Below are 21989 nucleotides of genomic sequence, written 5' to 3' on the forward strand. Positions count from 1 at the left end.
ATACACTCCAACACATGACCATGGTAGCTACAACATACCAGACATCCCATGAATGTTCGGAGGAAACAATCATCGATATTTTAGTGGCAGGATTTTCCGCCCAATTAAAAGGATGGTGGGATAATTATCTCACTAATGATGAAAAATAAAAAAATTACAGTCCAGTCAAAACGGATCTCAATGGAAAAATCATTACAAATGATGATAATAAGGAGATTCCTGACGCTGTTAATACCCTTATCTTTATTTTCAGTTTTATCTCTGATACCAGATATCAGAGCTGCGTAATAGAAGCGTGGTAGGCCTATAACCCACAGGTCCCAAGATCAAAACCTGGCTCTGATAGCAGAGCTTCTTTCTCTAAAATATCAAATCTGACTATCTGGAAGGGTGCCTCACATCTGAATAGAAAACTCCTTATATAGCCAAATTATTTTACTGTTGCTACAGTGCCGGTTATGTAACCAGAACTATTTGTACGGTACAGGTTAATTATAATTAATCATCATTTAACGAAATACCAAAACAATCATCCTCGTTTTGGTAAAATGGATCATCTTCTTTTGAAGAATTAGTTTTTTCCTTCTTTGAGGAGAAGCCTTCATCTTCTTCTTGTTGCAAAAGCTGTAAGACTTCTTTAAGATTTTTTGCCAGGCTTTCTCTTGATCTGGAACTTGCAAGGAATGTAGCGAGTTGGGACTTTTGGTTAAGGAATGATGAAGTCTCAGGATCAACTGCTTTGAGGTGCTCTGGATGAGCTTTGAACCAAAGCTTGACCTGTTCTGGTTCTACTTTGGATACATCAAATTGTGTCCATCACTTGACAAAGGCATGCGTTTGAAGTGATGGGAAATTCTTGCTTTCTTCGGTTTTGTTGTACCTGTATTGCCAGGAGAAAATCCAGGAAAAAGCAAAACTAGAAAAATATTTACGGTCTGCTGGAATTCGTAATTCCTGGAAATTATACAGTTTGTTAAATTGAGCATATCCTTGTTGGACTTGTTTCGGGAAAATTATGGGTATTGAGCCAAAAATGTCCCACCATTGAAGAAACCAATTGGGAAGATTGTAGACTGTGTTAGTCTTAAAGTAAATAAGCCATGAATGTTTGAATTTGATGTTTTAGTGCCAGAATACTTTGGTCCAGACATCCATATAATCCTAATAGGTGTAACCTATAGGATCAAAGGGTACAGAGAATTTCTTGGCTTGATTTAAGTTTTATCCAAAATGCCTTGGTTGCATAACTTTTAGAATTTAGATTGTTGAATGAGTATTTAGAGATTGGTCTTTTGGGTCTTTGAAATGTTTGATAGACACTGAGTTCGAGTCTATCAATATGAACTCATAGAAAGTCCTTGTTTTATTGATAGTATTGGGCTTGAAATGGAATCCTGGGGGAAAACCTTCATTGTAGCCTTGAAGGGATTTTTGTCTCAATATTCTGGTTTCATATGCAAAACAGTTGAAAATTTATTTTTATAAACATAACTATTAGTCTGTTTTGGTGGTGGTGTTTATGGTTGAGGCAGGGTTTGTTTCCCTTTAGAATTGACAATTGTTTTGAAATTTTTGGTTTTTGGGATCATGGTTTGCAAATAAATTTCAGAATCTTCATCAGATCCTAAGGCGACATCTGCCCAAGTTTTCTTTGGTAGTTTGGTAAGACCTATTTCTTGTAAGGCCTAGAGTGTTTCTATAGGGAAGGCATAATCAACCTTTGTTTGTTTGGAAGTCAAGTTTGATTGATATTATCTGGGTCGATGACCCCTCTATTTTGGGTTTCTGGGTAGATGACCCAGCCTGGGTTGGTGACCAAGATGTTGTAGATGAACTCTTTTTTATGGTTGGCTTAGGTAGAGCCAACTTAAAACCTTTGCATGTGCTTCTTCCTCCCCTTAGGGAGGTTCCTGATGCCTTAGGCGGCAAGAGAATTTTTCTGTAAGAATTCACGGGTAAGATAGTTAGGTAAAGAGTTTGAGGTGCCCTTGATATATTCTATATCAAAAACAAAAACACTTAAAATTGCTTGCCATCTTGCAAAATTTTGTTTAGAGGCAAGATTTTTTATGTCCTTTTGTAAAATATCTTTGGCTAATTTACAATCAACCCTGATGAGAATCATGAAACTGGCCAAATACAGGCTAATGGCCCAAGTGGAGAAGGACGAAGGCCCAAGTGGAGAAGGATAAAGCCCCCGAGTGGAGAAGGACGAAGGCCCAAGTGGAGAAGGATGAAGGCCTAGAGGCAGAGACACTATCAAGACTATTAATTGTTGCTGAAGGCCCAAACTAATTTGAAGACCCAAGTTAAATAAGTTTTTAGTTATAATTTATTTTTATTGTAATTTTGGCCCAAACTGTTTAGAAGGCCCATGTCTATTTTTATCTTTTTTTTCAGCTACACTATAAGAATGGGTTTTTGGTTTGAATAAAAAAACTTTTGGCATTTGATAAAATTTGGTGAGAGTTTCTCTCTGGGTTCCTTGTTGAACCAATTATCAGACTTATCAAGGTAATCCTTGTGGCGTCTATCCTAACTTATCTTCCTTCACTGGAAGTGGCGTCTATCCTGACTTATCTTCCTTCACCGGAAGTGGCGTCTACCCGGATTTATCTTCCTTCACTGGAAGTGGCGTCAACCAAAAACTCTACAGCCTGTATCAAGCGATCCGCCCCGTAAGGTTCACGTCATCTGGTATCAGAGCTTCGGCTCTTGATACAGGTTCTATCTTATCCTATTATTTTTCTTTGTAATTTGTCGAGGTTCGTGTTTTGTCCTTGTTCTGTTATTTGTTTTCTTGTTTGCGTCTTGTTGCGTTCTTGTTTGTGTCTTTGTTTCGTTCTTGTTCTTGTCACGTTTGTGTTCTTGTTGTTGTTCTTGTTTCTAGTGTCTTTCAGACTTTGTGTCATAAAAAAAATTGTTTGGGTTCTGTTTCAAGTAAAAAAAAAAGTTGAATAAATTTTGAAAAAAAAAAGAGAAGAAAAGAAGAAAGAGAAAAAAGAGAAAGTGGGTGTTTGATCTTTGAACACGAAATTGAGGCAGTTAGAGACCTTTTTTTTTTGGCAGAAAATCGTGTACCAAATCCCCTTATCTAGATTCTCCTCTGAATTCTGAGCGTTTTGATAGATAGTGGGCCTCAAACGGACAACCGTAGCAAAAGTTATGAGCATTTGAAGTTTACTTGTCATATCTGTTATCTTATCTCTTATCCTATCTGTTATCTTATTTTTTTATCATATATGTTATCCAAATTAAATCTAATTTGTTATCCAAATCTGATCTATTATCCAAATCAAATCAAATCAAAAAATTTTATCCAAATCAGATTTGTTATCCAAATCTAATCTGTTATCCAAATCAAATCCAATCTGCTATCCAAATCAAGTCCAAGTTGTTGTCCCAAATCAAATCTGTTACTCTGATAATTATATTGTCTTTCCTTTTATTTTATATTACCTTGTGTGTCTAATTCGATCTATCCAGGAACTTAAGAGGGAGTGAGTGATAAAAGGCAAGAGTGAAAACATCACACAAAAACCTATATTGAGAGCATCAAACACGAGTGAACTACCATCAAAGAGAGAAATACGTGAGTAGAGTGTGGTGAGGTCCTGAATTTTTTTTTTAATTTACTGCAAAATTCTTTGTTCCTTAATCATGGCAAGAGCTGGTGACAAAGGTGGTGTATATCATCAACTGGACGAATCTCAACGCTTATTTCTGGACGCGTGGACTACACAAATGCAACGTTTGTTGAACCGTAACAAAGAAAAGCCCTACAGACGAATAGCCAAATCTTCCTCATTTACTCTTAAACCTCTATCCCCTAGAGAAGTGTGTGATGACTAAATCAGAATGGGAGAAAAGAGAGAACAAGAGAAAAAAAATAGTGAGGCACCACAAAGGAATATGAAAAAGAAGAGTGATACACCCGAGGAAAAGAGTGATACACATAAGAGAGAGAGTGATACACATGAGAGAAAATTTAATTATTTTGCAGAGGCGAGTGAAGTGAGGAAAGTGTTACCTGCTCATGAACCACTCAATCTACAGTATTGCAAAGACAGTAAAATTTCTACTGATAATTCTAATGAGTTTACTATTTCTATTTCTCCTAGTGTTCAACCATTATTGCAGGAATTTAAAAATGTCTTTCCTAAGGAGATTCCTCATGGACTACCACCTTCAAGAGGCATAGAACATCAAGTTGATCTCCTCCCCGGAGCTTCATTGCCTAACAGGCCAACTTACAAAAGCAATCCCCAAGAGACTCAACGTAAGGTGCACATGCCAAAGTTGAGTATGTGAAAAGATTGTATGACCAAGTGAAGGTGCAAATTGCAAAGAAGAATGAAAACTATGCCAAGCAAGCCAACAAGAAAAGGAAGGAAGTGGTACTTGAACCCAGTGATGATCCTGGACATTTGAGGACAAATGTTTTCCAAGAAGGAGGGAATGATGAGAATCAAGAAACTGGCCAAATACAGGCTAAAGGCCCAAGTGGAGAAGGACGAAGGCCCAAGTGGAGAAGGACAAAGCCCCCGAGTGGAGAAGGATGAAGGCCCAAGTGGAGAAGGATGAAGGCCCAGAGGCAGAGACACTATCAAGACTATTAATTGTTGCTGAAGGCCCAAACTAATATGAAGGCCCAAGTTAAATAAGTTTATAGTTATAATTTATTTTTATTGTAATTTTGGCCCAAACTGTTTAGAAGGCTCATGTCTATTTTTATCTTTTTGTTCAGCTACACTTTAAGTATGGGTTTTTGTTTTGAATAAAAAAACTTTTGGCATTTGATAAAATTTGGTGAGAGTTTCTCTATGGGTTCCTTGTTGAACCAATTATCAGACTTATCAAGGTAATCCTTGTGGCGTCTATCCTGACTTATCTTCCTTCACTGGAAGTGGCGTCTATCCTGACTTATCTTCCTTCAGTGGAAGTGGCGTCTACCCGGACTTATCTTCCTTCATCGGAAGTGGCGTCTACCCTGACTTATCTTCCTTCACTGGAAGTGGCGTCAACCAAAAACTCTACAGCCTGTATCAAGCGATCTGCCCCGTAAGGTTCACGTCAAACCAAAATTAAAAAAAATTATTTAATAAATCAGATTGAAATTTGGAAATGCACAAAACAATTGCTAAAAATTCTTTTTTAACAGTTGACTATTTTAATTGTGTAGAATTCCAATGCTTTGATGTGTATGCAATGACATGTTCTTGGGCATGGACTCTCTGTTTGAGGATACCACCATAACCTATGTCAGATGCATCAGTTTCAATAATTTTGAATGCCTGCGGAATTGGGAGATACAAACATTTGATAGATTGGACTTTGATTTTGATGTTTTTGACAACTTGAGTATGTATATTAGACCAAGGAGGTGGATTTTTCTCCAACTTAACATGCAATGGTTTGACAATATTGTTTAAGTAGGGGACAAATTCTTCTACATAATTTAGACAACCAAGGAATCATTGTAACTGGGTTTTGTCTAAAATTTGGTTGGGGAATTTGCTGGCAAATTCTATTGATCTGTCTATTGCAATGATTGTGCCTTGATGTATATTGTTACCAAGAAACATAATTTGTGTTTGAAACAGATTACTTTTTTATTTGGAGACTGCCAGACCAATTTGTTTGATAATATGGATGAAGGTCTGCAGATGTTTGAAATGTTGGTTGATGTTTTGGGAGAAAATTAAAACATCATCTATGTAGACAATGACGAATTTTGAATAAGGATTAATAATATCATTCATTATTTTTTTGGAATTCTGAAGGGGCGTTCTTCAGACTGAATGACATAACATTCCATTCATATTGCCTGAAAGGTCCCGTGAAAGCAGTTTTGTACCTATCAAATTCTTGGATCTGAATTTGCCAAAATCCATATTTCATATCAAATTTTGAGAATATTTTTGCAGAATTTAATCTATTGAGTATTTTTTTTTTTTTTGAATAGGATACCTAATCCATTGTAAGGCTTGGTTTAGCTATTTGTAGTTTATCACTAAACGAGGGGTACCCCGTTCAAGTTTCGCTTGTTTGTTGACATAGAAAGCAACGCAAGACCATCGGCTTTTGCTTTTTCTAATTAAACCTTTATCAAGTAAATCCTTGATTTCCTTTTGTAAATATTGAAGAAGTTATTCTTTCATCTAAATTGGTCTAGCTTTTATGGGAATTTTTTTTCCTTGAAGTCTTTTTCATAAGGGAGATCGACAATGTGTTTTTTCCTATTCCATAATGCATGCAGCAAATCGGAACAAATGGTTGATTGAATATGTTGTAATAGAGATTGGATTTTTTCTTTTAATTGGGGTTTTTCTAATTGTATCTAAATATTATTAATAGAGACTTCTTCTTTTAAGAAATTGATTTGACTAATTTTATTTTCTATGAAATTTATGTTTCTTGAAATGGGTTTAGTAGAAAAATTAAATGTAATTTTTCTCCCTAGATGAATGGTAGTTATTCCTTCCTTGGATATCTGAAGGGGGAATAAAGCTCTAATAAATGGTGTTCCTAGGATAACCTCATTCTTTAGGTTTTTTACCAGAAGAAAGTTTGTATTAATCCTAAGACCTTGATTTTTTGTAATTTCACTTGGTAACTTGTAGTTAATTTTTAATTTTGAGCCATTTGTTGTGATCAGTTTTTCTGAGGTTTTCTCAAAGAATTTCATAGGAACTGATCCTTCCAAAATACAATTTGAATCATCCCCTATGTCAAATAGGGCTATTGTATCTAAAACAAAATCATTAATAATGATTCGAATGTTTATATAAAATGTTTGGATCTTAATCTTGTTGATTAATCCTATAAACATTTCATCTTCTAGGTTTTCATTTTCTAGATCCTTTTCTACACTCTCAAAATCACTATTTTCTTCAAGGTGAGATAGGATGATTTGATGGATTTCTTGTTGTTGACGAAGTTCCTTTACTTCTTTTTTTCAAATTATAAATCTGATGCAATCCTATCACACAAGTGCATTGGATAGAAGACTCCAAGAAGATTTGTCCAGAGATGCAAGAGAAGGCCCTAGGGTTCTCATGAGCCTTAGGGTAGATTTCGGGCCCATGGACTAAGTATGAGCCCGCTTATCTTTGTACATATTAGATTAAGGTTTCATTATTTTTTTGCCTTGTATTTAGGGCTCCATAATGTAGGTAGGGTACCCTAGAAGTGTAGGATTTTTCAGCCCTTGTATTTTAGGGCACCTAGACTAGTTTTTGTATTAGGGGTAGTTTTGTAATTTCACATGAATTAAGTGAATATTTGATGTGTGTGGTTGGAAATAAATTTAATTGAATTGGGAGAAGCCTAATCCAATTAAATTTTAGAGGGGGAGGTGAACATTTGCTTGCTACACCTCATTGCCACATCATATAGTCACACTTTGTGCATGTCCTTCATGCTTTACATGCCTCATAACACATAAGCACACTTAGTGAAGAATCTTGGACTAGATCTTGGATTAGTGGGATGAACCATAACTAAAATTGACTAATCATAATTAGTGAAATTTTGGCTCCACAAATTCAAGTGAAATTTGAATAGAAATTCAAACTTCCCTTCAGTTTTGTGTGACACTTAGGCTATAAACAGAGACCATGTGTGTGCATTTTTTCAACTTTGATCATTTGAGAATTACACTTCAAAGTTCAGACCTCATTTGAGGCACAAAATTTCGTGCCCCTTCTCTCCCTCCACTCATGTTCTCCTACCTTCAAGCTCTTATCCATGACTTCCTATGGTGGTGAGCTTTTTCTTGACTCATCTTCTCCTTGAAGAGGCGTCTCCTCTCAACTCTTCTTCTTCTCCATTCTATTGCCATTAAAATTCAAGAAGCAAAGGACTTCATTGGTGAAGAAGATCCTAGGCCTACAAGCTCCAATGGAGCTACATCATGTGGTATCAGAGCATCTTCATCTAGGTGATGTTCTTTTGCTTCCTCTATCTTTTTGTTCAATCAATTCACTTTATTGTTTTAATTGTAAATGGGGTTTATTATATAGGTCTAGGGTTATCTTGCTAATCCTTTTATAAAATTATTGTTGTTCTTCTCCCGTAGTAACATGCGCCAGGGTGTGGTTTGTGTATTTTTGTTCTTCACTCTATCTATAATAATACAAGAGGAAACAATCTTTTTTTTTTGTGTTGTGTTGTATTATATACTGGTGGATGAGTTAAACAGCTGATATATTTTTTGTGTGTTGTTCTTCACCCTAATTATAATAATACAAGAACTTTCGAGAGCTTTAATGGAGAAAGTTCTGTATTTTCAGGAGAGAAACTCTTGAAAGCTATATGAACTAGTCCACGTCTCTTAATTTAATAAGTCAATACTATTGAAAGAATACTGTATAATTAATTTTGCTTCATTATGCAACTATTGGAAACTAATTAACAAAATGTGGTCATTCATCATTTTTCTTGACCCTCTCAAAATCCTTATCACAGGTTGCTTGTAATATATGGTCAGTGGTTATTTATTCTGTCCATTATTCATTTATATACTGAAAGAAGCCTAATTGAAGTATGACACATACCCTTAGTTAGTTAGAGTTTATTAGTCAATGAAATACAATGGTTTATGTTAGCAGACTAGTAGATGCCTATAATATAGGGAATAAACTATAAAAACATTAGGAGACTTTTACCTAGTTTCATTTTGGAGGAAGAAAACAAAAATGCAGATGAAGTTTTAAGGATCAAGAGGCAAGAAAAGAATCATGTTAGCATAGAAGAGTAAAAATTGGTAGATGGATCAAGAAAAGCATAATTGGAAGGAGCAAGAGAAGCGAGAGAACATTAATAATAATTAACACATTTATCATGCACAAAGAACATTAATGTTCAAGTATACTAACATAAACAGAAAACCAACAAATATTCTATAATATTGTCCAGTTTCTATAATCAAGTTAGAGAACTATACATTGACAAATATAAATAAATAGAGTGAGATGAGAAATACTGATAATAATATTTGTTTTAATATAATTTTTTTTATCATTCAAAAATAGTTTTAAATTGTGTTCGTAATTGACATTTTATTATGATCTTTATGAAAAATTATGAATAAATATGATTTATGCGACCTCAATTATGTTCTTAAATACTCCAAAAACCTTCTAGTTGCTATCATAATTATAGTTGCAAATTATTGATTAAAACCTTTTTGATAGAACTTATGTTAATTCTACTAACAGATTGGAGTCCTATATTTTCTTCTATTCATTTATTATTTAGATGGAAACATGAATTTTTTTAAATAAATGGAGGAGAGAATAAGAAAAGAATTATTAAAAAAATGAGAGAGAGAGAGAGAGAGAGAGAGAGAGAGGAAGACCTGTAATTCATGACCACTAGAGGTGGGAAGAGGGTGTATAGAAGAAGCAGAGTCAACTTCAACTCTTCATCAGTGGGAAGAGGAACTGCAGGGTTATTGCTAATAAAGGGCATGCTGCTACTTTTATATGGTACCATTGGAGCTGTCACACTTGCTGAAGGTGAAGGATCAGGTGAAGCTGCATCCAGAGGATTATTGTAATGCCATGGAAATAGAGGAGATGGTGACACTTCATCAGAAAATGGTGCTGGAGGCATTGCTGAAGCATGTGGTGTGGTTGCTGCTGCTACTGAAGTGATGACCTTAATTGCTAGGTTCTGAAAAGCTTGACATGCTTTGAGGGACCCATCATTGAAGCTAAAGTAGAAGAAACCAGGCCGTGATGGATGCCACCGACAACATTAACATATAATTGGTATAAGAAAACAATGACACAAAATGTTTAATTTTTTAAGAATTTTCTTATTTAATTTATCTTATATTTTAAGATGTTAGATATATTGATTTTTTTTGTTTATTATTTTCTTTATAAAATATTACAGGATAAGATTAATATGATTAAGCCAACTTATTTGTAGTTAATTTTATTTTAGTGGTTTCTATTTTTTAATCTTGATAGCTCTCATGATAAAAGTTTAAAACTTTATATCAAAGATCAAAATATAGGTTATCCAAATGAAACTTCAATTTTGATAATAGAATAGTATACAAAATATTTAAGTAACTACATATGAGTTTTATTCATAGAATTATGACAGGTGGATAAAACAATTTCATATTTTTTCTTCAAAATCAATGGTTTTGAAAGAACTTACAAAGCACCCAGATGAAAAGTTTTGAAGGGCCTTATCATGTAGGAAGCAGTCTTGGGGTTGGTGAGAATAGTTGCTTGTGTGAGATTGCAGAGATCAAAGGCTTTCTGGTTCTTGAAAATGTAGATGTTGTAGTGTTGCTTGTGATTGAAAACTGAAACAGAGGCAAAGCAGAGAGTAATTTTAGTTGCTAGTGTTAAAGAATACTTATTACAAAGATTCCAATTGCTTTTAATTTTTTCATTTCTGGGGTACTATTAGTAGTAGTGTAGTACTCATTGATGGAATCTCCAATGTGAACTATGGGGTTCTACAACTCTGAAGACCCATCAACTAGAATGGTGGTGCAATGAGAATAGTGGAATAGTAAAGGTAGAAGAGTGAAGAAGAAAATGGGAAAGGACATTATCATTAATATGTTTTTTTCTCATAAGGAAAATTTGGTAGAGAAATGGTTATGGAAGCTTATTAGCTTTTTATGTTATATATCTCTCTAATGGTCCAGTTTTCTGTCTCTCTCCCTTGGGAAATTAAGGAATAGAAAAAAAAAAAGTAAAATGGATGTATGAAAATATTTTGGGTCGTGAAAGCATGCTAGAATGATAGTAGGGAGGCAAACTTTTAAATTTTCAGAAGGAAAAATAGGGAAACCAAACTCAAACTCTATTCAAGACTTGAGGAGGGAAATGAAAAGCAGAATAAGAGATATTTGTGATTATAGCAGGAGTTATAGTTAGATAGGAAAAGATATATAGAAAAAAAAATAAGTGTTATTGAAATCTACAATATAAATTTGTCAAGTAACATAAATTAAATTCAGTATTTTTAAATAAAGTTTTAGATTTGAGTTTTTGTTAAAGGCATAAACATGTTTGAAAAGAAGACTCTTATGAAAATAGTTTATCAAGTTTTTTGATAAAAATTATTTAATTGACAAAGCAAATAAATACTTCTAATAATATAATGAAAAGAATATATAAAAGTCTTTGATAAATCATTATTCTTATCAGAAATGTTTGGGTTTGGTTGGTGAAGAATTTGAATAGGCGTTTGATATTATTTTATAAACTAGAAGGATGTTTTTTTCTCTCTCAAAGACAGACGAATAATTTTTTGTTTAAGATTATAAGTAACTTTTCATCAAAAGTGATTTTATTTAATTTGAAAACATTATTATCATTATTTATGTGACACCCTCTACCCCGACATATATATAAATAAGCAAAATATATAAAAATAAAATATCGGTAACCAAATTCACACGGGTAAAAGGTTCACATTCACTTCACTATTATCAATTAAAACTTATTAAAACATATTCGGCTCAAAATAAGGCCATCAAAATTTACATAGATATTTTGTTAAAACAGTGAAATAAAATAAAATAAACTAACATCATGCAATTAATATAAATACTTATGTCCCACTATCACATCCTATCAGAGCGTTGTGTCTCGACGTCCTTCAGCATAATGTTCCTTAAAGCAATTCACCTAGTCATCTGCTCCCCCGAACACAAAGTTCAAGATCATCATCATCACAAGATCCAAACACAAACAACACACGGGGAGTGAGTTATCACATTCCTAACTAATAGAGAAACAAGACAATTAGATATACATATCATATAAACCAAATAAAACTTACTTACACGTAATTCACGTAATTCCACCACTTTGTCATTCAAAGTTCACTTTTCATCCATCAATAACACTTTTCAATCATCAATCACATTACACAAGAATCACACGCTCTGATCAAGACATAATAACACATCAATTTCATAATAAACAATTAGCAAGCGCATGAGACAGTTATGCTAAGACTCAAGCCTATATGCAATGTGGTACCATGTCAGTGAAAAACCACCCTGGGGCGCTTAGGAGTACATAACAAGACACACCACACAATGGGTTTGTCAGGTCACTCTCACTAAGTAAGATCATAAGGAGACCAGTCAGGGTCACGATGTTTTGCGAGAATGCTCCAACCATGTGGGATCAGCATAGGCTTAAAGGAGCACTCAAACCTGGTGACCCCCAAGGCCTACACTCCGAAGAGTCCGTCAGGGTCTCTCCCTCCTGATTCAGGTCCAACCCCTAAAATCATTTTAGCACACAGACACTGCTCATGAATTATACAATACCCATGACCTCACACTCGTGTGTTAAACACGTACAACATATTGCGCTACAATTTAACACTGGTTCCTAAATAGGAAACCTACATTTTCTCTTTAACATTGGTTCCTAAATAGGAAACCTACACTTTCTCTTTAACACTGTGCATTTACACTTTTCTCAAGATAACACTGGTCGGGTTATTGTACAATTCACAGCTTACAACACAAATAATGTCACATCAAGAGTTAATCACACACTTATTTACAACCAAAACTCATTCACAATTTCACATCTCATAATGTCACAATCCACCATCACATGTTTTCACGTATCTCACAATTCAACACATGTTCTACTTTACACTTTTACTCAATCTCAATAACAATATTATAATCTCAAGGCAACATATTATTCCACAATTCATCACATATTTCATTTATAAGCATTGCTCATGAATTATACGATACGCACGACCTCACACTTGAGTTTCAAACACGTTTAACACATTGCGCTACAATTTAACACTGGTTCCTGAATAGAAAACCTACACTTTCTCTTAAACACTGCGCATTAACAATTTTCTCAAGATAACACTGGTTGATTTATTGTATAATTCATAGCTCACAATATAATTATTGTTACATCAAGTGTCAAACATACACACTTATTCACGATCAAATATCATGCCCACAATTTAACATCTCATAATATCACATCAACCATCTCATTTTTACATGTATCTCGCAAATTGACACATTCAACTTTGTACTACTCAATCTTCATAATAATATTATAATACCATTATAATAACTTATTACACCTTATAACTCATTTACACATCACATAATAACAATATTTGCATGATACAAAACATATATATGTATATGTATATAGTAATTTAAACTACATTGTTTTTAATCAAAGAATTTCTATAACAATTAATTTAATATTACATCAAAAGAAATTACCACTAGGCATTAACCTTACAATTTTCTTTAATTTATTATTCTAGTATTACAATAATTATATACACATAACATGTTGATCATCATCGTAGAAAAATTAGAACAAGATAATAATTTGTATAAAATAAGTCATTGAATAATATTATTTAAAATACATTTTACGTTAATAAAAATAACTTAATTTTTTTTAAGGGATTCACACTCAATACAAGAACACATCAATTTCACAGCAATTTCTCATTGGGACATCAACTAATTCATCAAACATATATAATTCAATGTAATAATTATAAGGATAAAATGAAAATTGCAAAAACACCTCAAAACTTATTCCAATTGATATCTCTAAAGATCCCTACACATGTTCTCACTAATCCCCAATCGTGAATTGTAACATCCCAATTTTTTCGTAAATAAATTTAAAAAGTTTTTTAGTAAAAAATAAATAAATAAATAAATATAGAGCAAATAATAGGCTGAGTACCCTAGATATAAATAGTTATGTTAAGTCAGCTGCCTCCTTTTGGCCTCATTTTCGTTTTTCCCCTTCTCTCAAAACCCTTTCTTTTTCCCGCAGCCCACCAAACCAGTCTCAGAAAAATGACGATCTCGAACCCGTTCACCGTTGGATCGTCGTGAAATTTGAGTATCATGTTTGCAACACAATTCCGAGCATTCTCACCGTTGGGAATTTCGATATCATGTCTGAACTGAGAGAAAAACCCTTCGCATTGTAGCCTTTTTCTTTCCCGCAGAAACCCAGAGCTGTCTTGGTAAAACTACGATCCCGGTTTCGTTAACCGTGGATTATTGTGAAATTTGTATATGTTGTTTGAAATTCAATTCCTCACGCTTCCACCGTTGGGATTTGCGAGATAGTATTCGTGGAGGGAGAAAAAGGAATCGTATGAAGACAGTACAAGTGGAGGTTTCAATCCCTTCTACGTTTCTTTGACGTTTGGGAACTCTATCGGAGCAGTCAGAGGAGAAACTGGAGGAATCTTAGGGAACCGCTAGAGATGCTGCTATCGCTATCGGAAGACACGTGAGTCCGCTTAGAGGTAAGGGATGAGTTATTCACAATTGGGGATTAGTGAGAACATGTGTAGGGATCCTTAGATGATTAAATTGGGGTTTTATTTTGGGATGTTTGTTAAATTACAATTTTTCCTTTATGATTATAAATAAAATATTATATTGCTTGATAAATTGTGCTCTTGATATTTGTATGTTTCGACCTATGATTTTGATATAATTGTGTAATATTATTTGAGGGATTTTAGTCCTCATGTTGTGATGGTCTTTTATATAAATTGTTATATTGAGGATATGAAATGATGATTCAAATTGTGAGTATGTGATGAATTGTAGAATAACATGCTGCTTTGAGATTATAATATTGTTATTGAGATTGAGTATAAGTGTAAAGTTGAACATTTGTTAATTTGTGAGATACGTGTAAACATGTGATGGTGGATTTCCACACTATGAGAAGTGAAATTGTGAATGAGTTCTAGTTGTGGATAAGTGTGTAGTTAACACTTGATGTGAAATTACTTGTGTTGTAAGCTATGAATTATACAATAACCCGACCAGTGTTATCTTGAGAAAAGCGTTGATGCGCAGTGTTAAAGAGAAAATGTAGGTTTCCTATTTAGGAACCAGTGTTAAATCGTAGCGCAATTGTGTTGAACGTGTTTAAAACACGAGTGTAAGGTCGTGGGTATTGTATAATTCATGAGCAGTGTCTGCATGCAAAAATTATTTTAGGGGTTGGACCTGAATCAGGAGGGAGAGGTCCTGACGGACTCTTCGGAGTGTAGGCCTTGGGGGTCACCGGGTTTGAGTGCTCCTTTAAGCCTATGCTGATCTCATATGGTTGGAGCATTCTCGCAAAACATCGTGACCCTGACTGGTCTCCCTATGATCTTACTTAGTGAGAGTGACCTGACAAACCCATTGTGTGGTGTGTCTTGTTATGTACTCCTAAGCGCCCCAGGGTGGTTTTTCACTGACATGGTACCACATTGCATATAGGCTTGAGTCTTAGCATAACTGTCGCATACGCTTGCTAATTGTTTATTATGAAATTGATGTGTTATTATGTCTTGATCAGAGTATGTGATTCCTGTGTATAATGATTGATGATTGAAAGGTGTGATTGATGAATGACAAAGTGATGAAATAATGTGAGATATGCTAAGTAAATTGTATTTGGCTACTATATGTTGTGTTGTTTCTCTCTAGTAGTTAGCAATGTGATAACTCACTCCCGGTTTGCTGTTTGTGTTTGGATCCTGTGATGATCTTGAACTTTGTGTTCGGGGGAGCAGATGAATAGGTGGATGACTATGAAGAACCTCATGCTAGAGGACACGAGAACACCACGCTCTAATAGGATGTGACATTAGGATATAGGTTCTATATTAATTGTATGAGACTTATATGACTTTCTTTGAGTCGAGATGACTTTATTATTTATTTGGACAAGTTTGAATATGATGTAGAAGAAAGTGAATGTGAGCCTTTTACCCATTTGAAAAGCTTGTATTTAAAAATGTTTTAAAAATACTTTTAATTAATATTTGAATTTTTATTCCTTTATTAAAAATTATTTGAGGGATAGAGGGTGTCACATTTAGTTCGTGAATAACTCATCTCTTACCTCTAAGCGGGCTCACTTGTCTTCAGCCAGTGATAGCAAAATCTCTAACGGTTCCCTGAGATTCCTCCAATTTTTTTTCTCTAATTGCTTCGATAGAGTTCCCAAACGTCAGAGAGACAGAGAAGGGATTGAAGCATCCGCTTGTACTATCTTGGTGTGATTCCTTTTTTCTCTCTACGTGACTATTATCTCGCAAATTCCAACGGTTAAGTTGTGAAGAACTGAACCACGAACCACATATCAAACTTTCATGAAAATCCAACGGTTAACGAAACCGGGATCATAGTTTTACTGAGACCGTTTTGGGTTTCTACGAAAAAGAAAAAGGCTACAATGCGAAAGGTATATCTATCATCTCAAACACGATATCGAAATTCCCAACGGTGCGAATGCTCAAAATTGGGTTGTGAACGTGGTGCCCAAATTTCACTACGATCCAACGGTGAATGAGTTCGAGATCGTTGTTTTTCTGAGACAAGTTTGGTAGGCTGCGGGAAAAAGAAAGGGTTTTAAGTGGAGAAAAGAGAAAAACGAAAATGAAGGAAAGAGGAGGAACCTGACTTAACATAGCTATTTATACCAAAGGTACTCAGCCTATTATTTGCTCTATATTTATTTATTTATTTACTTAAAAGCTTTTTAAATTTATTTACGAAAAATTGGGATGTTACAATTTACGATATGATGGAGCAGTTTTTTACCTGGATGTTCTTTACACAAAACTCCATCTCGAAATTTATATAAATATTTAATACATATAAATTAAATCAATATTTCATAATTTGATTTTATGTCTGAAAAATCTCATTAAGTGAAGAAAATATAAAAAAGCAGATGTAGCATGATGAGGACTCAGGAGAATTGGGGCCAACAGAAATACGATGATGAGGATTATTACTCTAAAAAACTTTTTTCTTGGGTGTTACAGTCTATCTCCAAATTCACTTGGTTGATAAAAATTGTAAAAGGGGATTTAGATAAGGAGCTCCATGTTGACAAAAATTGAGAAGTGTTTATCGCAAAATATTGTCCAACATACTTGAGAAAAAAATAATCAAGACGTACAAAAATACCTTTAGAGACGGAAAAATTAGTTAGAAACAGCTTCTAATTCCGTTTGTGGCTAGTCCATTTAATTTCCTTTCAATATATGTATTTAGACCAACAAAGGTTGGATTCAGCAAGAAGGGGTTAATCATTTACAATTTGATAAACCAAGGTTTGAATCTCGTTGGGAGGAACTGCCTTGCATTTAGTAACCGACTATGGCTTAAAAAGGATTTCCTCAGACCTGTAGGAAACAAAAACAAATATATGTATTTAGAGACGGAAATTTTCGTGACTGAAGAGCCCCTTTAAATTCCTAAATCATTTTCTGACGTATAGGCACACTAAGCCCTTTCTGAACAAACCCTTCGCTTTGCTATTTGCTTATCTGAGTGAGGTTAAACCCTGTAGAAGTAACTTCTACACCATTACATTTACAGTATCTTCTACACAATATGTATAGTCCCTAGCTGCCTTCCCTTTCTGAACAAACCCTTCGCTTTGCTATTTTCTTATCTGAGTGAGGTTAAACCCTGTAGAAGTAACTTCTACACCATTACATTTACAATATCTTCTACACAATATGTATAGTCCCTAGCTGCCTTTTTTGTATAATAGTGTGAAACATGTGGAGAGCCTAGTAAACTCTTGTTTTGCACAAAAATGTTAGAATAAATGGTTATGGTGTCTCTTCCATGAGCACCAACCGTTAGAACTTAGATGGTGTAAAGGGGTTGTTGTCATGAAAAAACTCTATGGTTTTTCGAAAGATTAAAGGAAAAAAGTTGTATTGGATAAGGGATTAACATTTTAAAGTTGTACTAATTTATTTTTTTTTGCTTATCATTTTTTGGTATCAAATATTCATTAGTTTTACCAATGATTAATCTCTGTTAGATAATTTGTCTAACCACCTTCGGTAGAAGTGTGACTCTATACATGATATTAATTCTTGACTTGTGATGTTATCTTTTTAATCCTTTTTGGGTAGTTTCAATAGACACATTGCAATGCATAATTGTTGACATCACTTTCATGTATTCATAATTCTCTTTACCACCTTTTGTCTACTGCTGTGTAATCTTGCATAGTGCATTTGCTAGACAATTTTTTTTAGGGCAGAGGAGTGGTTTTAGTCTGAGAAGTGGCTGAATGGCTGATTACATACAAATTCAGCAAGGGATTTTCCTTTGAGGACTATGGAATATGAAGTGCTACTTTTATTACCATTCTTAATAATACATTCTTTAAGAATTGGAAGGATCAAGAGAAGCGAGAGAAGTGAGGAAATTGTTGCAGAACACATCACCATTGCAACGAGTAAAGTGAACCTTGGACTTGTGTGGAATGGTTGATGATCAACAGTGTCTTGATTTGTTAGACTCTCAAAATTTCTCTAGAATGTTATGAGATACTAATACAGTAATACTATAGCATTTAGCAGTGCACCATGGACAATTGCACAATGCCTAGTGTTTACTTTTGAAACCTTGAAATCACTGGTGTCTTCTCATAGCATTAGTATCTGCTAGTGAAGCTAAGAGAAAATGTGCAATTCATGTGGCTTTCTGTGTTGAATCTGGCTAAAAATTGAGTAAACACAACTCCATAACTCCTATAAGCTAAGGGACTATGTGACTATTGTAGGCCTTCGACATCCCCAGAGTGTTTGGATTGTTGGTGGAGGCTTGTTATCCTTCATTCAAGTGAAAGTAATTCATTCAATGTTTTGTTGCAATGTGCAATGCATGCAGAGAAATTTCAGGCTTTTTTTTTATTTCTGTACTTTGGGAAATCACAACTTATGATTGTGATTTGTGATGTCTCACTGACCTTCCTTATAGTGTTTTGTAGCACCGATCATCTCACTTGGGGTTTTGTGGGGACAGGAGTTAATTATTATAATAGAACACCAATTGATAAAAGTAATAAAATAATATTGAACACTGAACTCACACACATTATAGTAAAACACTTGCTGTCCCAGAGATGAAAATCTCCTATTACATAAATACAACTATACACTTGTTGTCCCAAAGAAAAAATGTCTCCTACAGAGAGTTTCTCTATCCACAAATCACAAATAACTTCACATTGCCTAATTACACAATATACTATCAATTATATACTCATATATAACAGCTAGAAGTTATCTTCTACACATAACCACTATTATGCAATTTCCAACACAACTGTTTTCTAACGCAATTATTTGAGCTTGTAATACAAAATTAGTTTTTAAAACGGTCATTTTCTACTCAAGTTGTCCCTGACTCTCAGTTTCTATCATTTTAGATATTACTTTTAGAAATAATTTTCTTTTTTATGATTTTATACAACAATTGTGTGTGTGTGTGTGTGTATTACTTTGAGTATTGCACCAAATAGTCCAACCATAGTTGTTTTAATTCTAGGCATTACCAAACAATATTCATTTTTTGTCTTTAAAATTACAGTTTACTTCCATATAAACTAAAATAAAATGACTGGCTGTCAATTTTGAAGGATAAAAATGATATTTTTATAATTTTAAGAATTAAATTGACCAATGCTTGTAATTTTAGGGACTAATTTTGTGTGTGTGTATTATGCCCCGCATTTCAAAATAGATGTTTTTCATATTTATTGTGTTTATTGCTGACACTGCACTATTCTTCTAAAAATTATATGGCTAGTATAAGCTTCCTTGAGTTTTGTACTAGTTCTTTGTGTTCATATTCTCTCTGTTAGAATTTCCACATAACCAAACCTTTATTCACTTAGTTACTCAGTTTAGGTCTTGAGTTTGCCCTTTAGGTAGGGCATGATCCACACATTTTATGAGGAGTATGATTGGATCCAATTTTAATGTTTCTTGATTAAATATGTTATGCATTTTCAAAAGGATATGTTTACATAAATCAGGGTGGTAATCTACAAAATCTTCATGTGTTGATAGATTTATGGTGTTTTCTCCTTGTTCAATTATGATAATTTTCCCCCTTGTGTTCTAGAGTTTAAATATTTAAGTCAGCATTAATTAGTTTTCAAATTAGTCTGATCCTTCATTTGAATGCAACAATAAATTGTAGATTACAAGATAGTAACCACTTAGTAATCAAAGAGAAGTTTGGAGCAGAAGATGCATTAGCCAATGGTTTTCCCTTTTTAGAGCCAAGGTAAATTTATGGTTCACTAGGTTTTCTTTGATGTTAAATGTTCTCAATGTAAAACCTAGTTATATATAACCTAGGTGCCTTTTGCTTTTAGTTAATCAGTGTAGTAAATTTACTCTTATGAATGTATGAATACAGGGTTTTGATGATGCCAAAGTAGAATCAAACAAGGTTGCTTCAACAAACATTCAAAGGTTAAACATTGCTTCAAGATTAATTCAAGGTCAAGTAAACAAGATCAAGCAGCAAAATATAAGGGCTCAAACAATCTCATTGGTTGATCAAGCTTTTTCCTCAAAACACATTGTTTCCAACATCCAAGGCTCTGGTAATCAATTATCAAACAGTGTAATCAATTACCAGAAGGCAATTTTGAAGCAAAGGGTTTTGAATTTGAATTTTGAATCATGTAATCGATTACCAGATGTTTGTAATCGATTACCAGCAACGACACTTCAAAAAACACTTTGAAAAGACATGACCCTTCAAAATATAACTGTTTAATCAATTACCAGAAACCTGTAATCGATTACTAGTGAAGAATTTCAGAAAAAGCTTTTTGAAAAGACACACCTCTTTAAATCATTTTGAAGAGGCACAAAGGGCATATATATGTGTGTCTGACTTTGAAAAGCAAGAGAGAGATATTCTAAGAGAACTTAATTGTCAAATGCTCTCTCAATAACTCTTGGGCAGACACTTGCAAATCTATTGAGAATTCATCTAGTAACTTCAAATTATATTATCATCTCTAAAAAAGAGAAATTCCTCTAGAATCTTCAATTTGTATCATCCACTCTAAAGGACAGAAATCTTTATGTTCATCTCAGAAAGTAAGTTGTAATTAAGAGACTGGTTGTCTCTTGGATTGTGAGAATTGTAATCAAGAGACGGGTTGTCTCTTGGAGAATCTTGAACACAAGGGTGAAGGATCCCAAGGTGTGTTCAAAGTTTGTAAAGGATTTACAGAGATAGTGAAAAATCTCAAATGGATTGCTTGAGGATTGGACGTAGGCACAGAAAGTGGCCGAACCAGTATAAATCGAGTTTGCATTTCTCTCTTCCCTTATCTTATTTATTTTATTGCAATCAATTTTTTCTTGCACGTTTAAAGAATTATTAAATTGATTGTTATTTCTGCTTCTTCTTCTGCATTCTGAGCCTATCTTTAAAAGGGGGTTAAAGTTTGTTAGTGGGAAAATTGTGAAACTTAATTCACCCCCCTCCCCCCCTCTCAAGTTATTGAAGTCACTTGTCTAATAACTTTGAAATATTATTTTAAATCATATACCTCATGAGATCTTGGAAGTCTGGAATTTCATTTCTCTATTTCTTCTTCTAGACTGGACCCAGTTCAACTAACTTGAAGGCTGGCATGTAAGTATTTGATATAATGATTTTTAATTATTTTTTTTGTGGAAAAAAGGCTTGTCAGAACAATTCAATATGGGGAAGAATCTTCTTTTATCAAATAAATTAACTTTCCTTAAAGTTTTAAAATGAAACGAACATATAGATGTTCTTCAAGATTAAGCTTGTTTCTTGAATTTTTTTTTCTTTTAAGGAAAACAAATTCTTCAAGATTATCTAAACTCAAAGGGCAGTATGAAGTTTTTTTAAGCCTTGGTGCTTGTAAGAATATTAATCAAATGCTTGAAAGTTTTGGTTTAGATGATTTTGCAAAAAAAATCTTAGGCTTTCTATTGCTTGCCTATATTGCTTGTGAAGTTAGTTGAAATGTGGCTATTAGCACTTCACCAAAAAAAAATGTGGCTATTAGCATATTTATTATCAGTCAAATTATTTAATTGTCAAAAAAGTGAACATGGTTTGTAACATTTAATATGGTATCTGCTGTCTT

At 33.9% G+C, this 21989-nt stretch overlaps 1 pseudogene; it reads right to left on the bottom strand.

Annotated features, from left to right (window-relative positions):
* Positions 1–498: 498 nt before the first annotated feature.
* On the bottom strand, positions 499–10586 carry LOC114397218 (annotated as a pseudogene).
* Between the last annotated feature and the right edge of the window lie 11403 nt (positions 10587–21989).

Source organism: Glycine soja, chromosome 18 (genome assembly GCF_004193775.1).
Source record: "Glycine soja cultivar W05 chromosome 18, ASM419377v2, whole genome shotgun sequence".
NCBI classification, from domain to species: Eukaryota; Viridiplantae; Streptophyta; class Magnoliopsida; order Fabales; family Fabaceae; genus Glycine; species Glycine soja.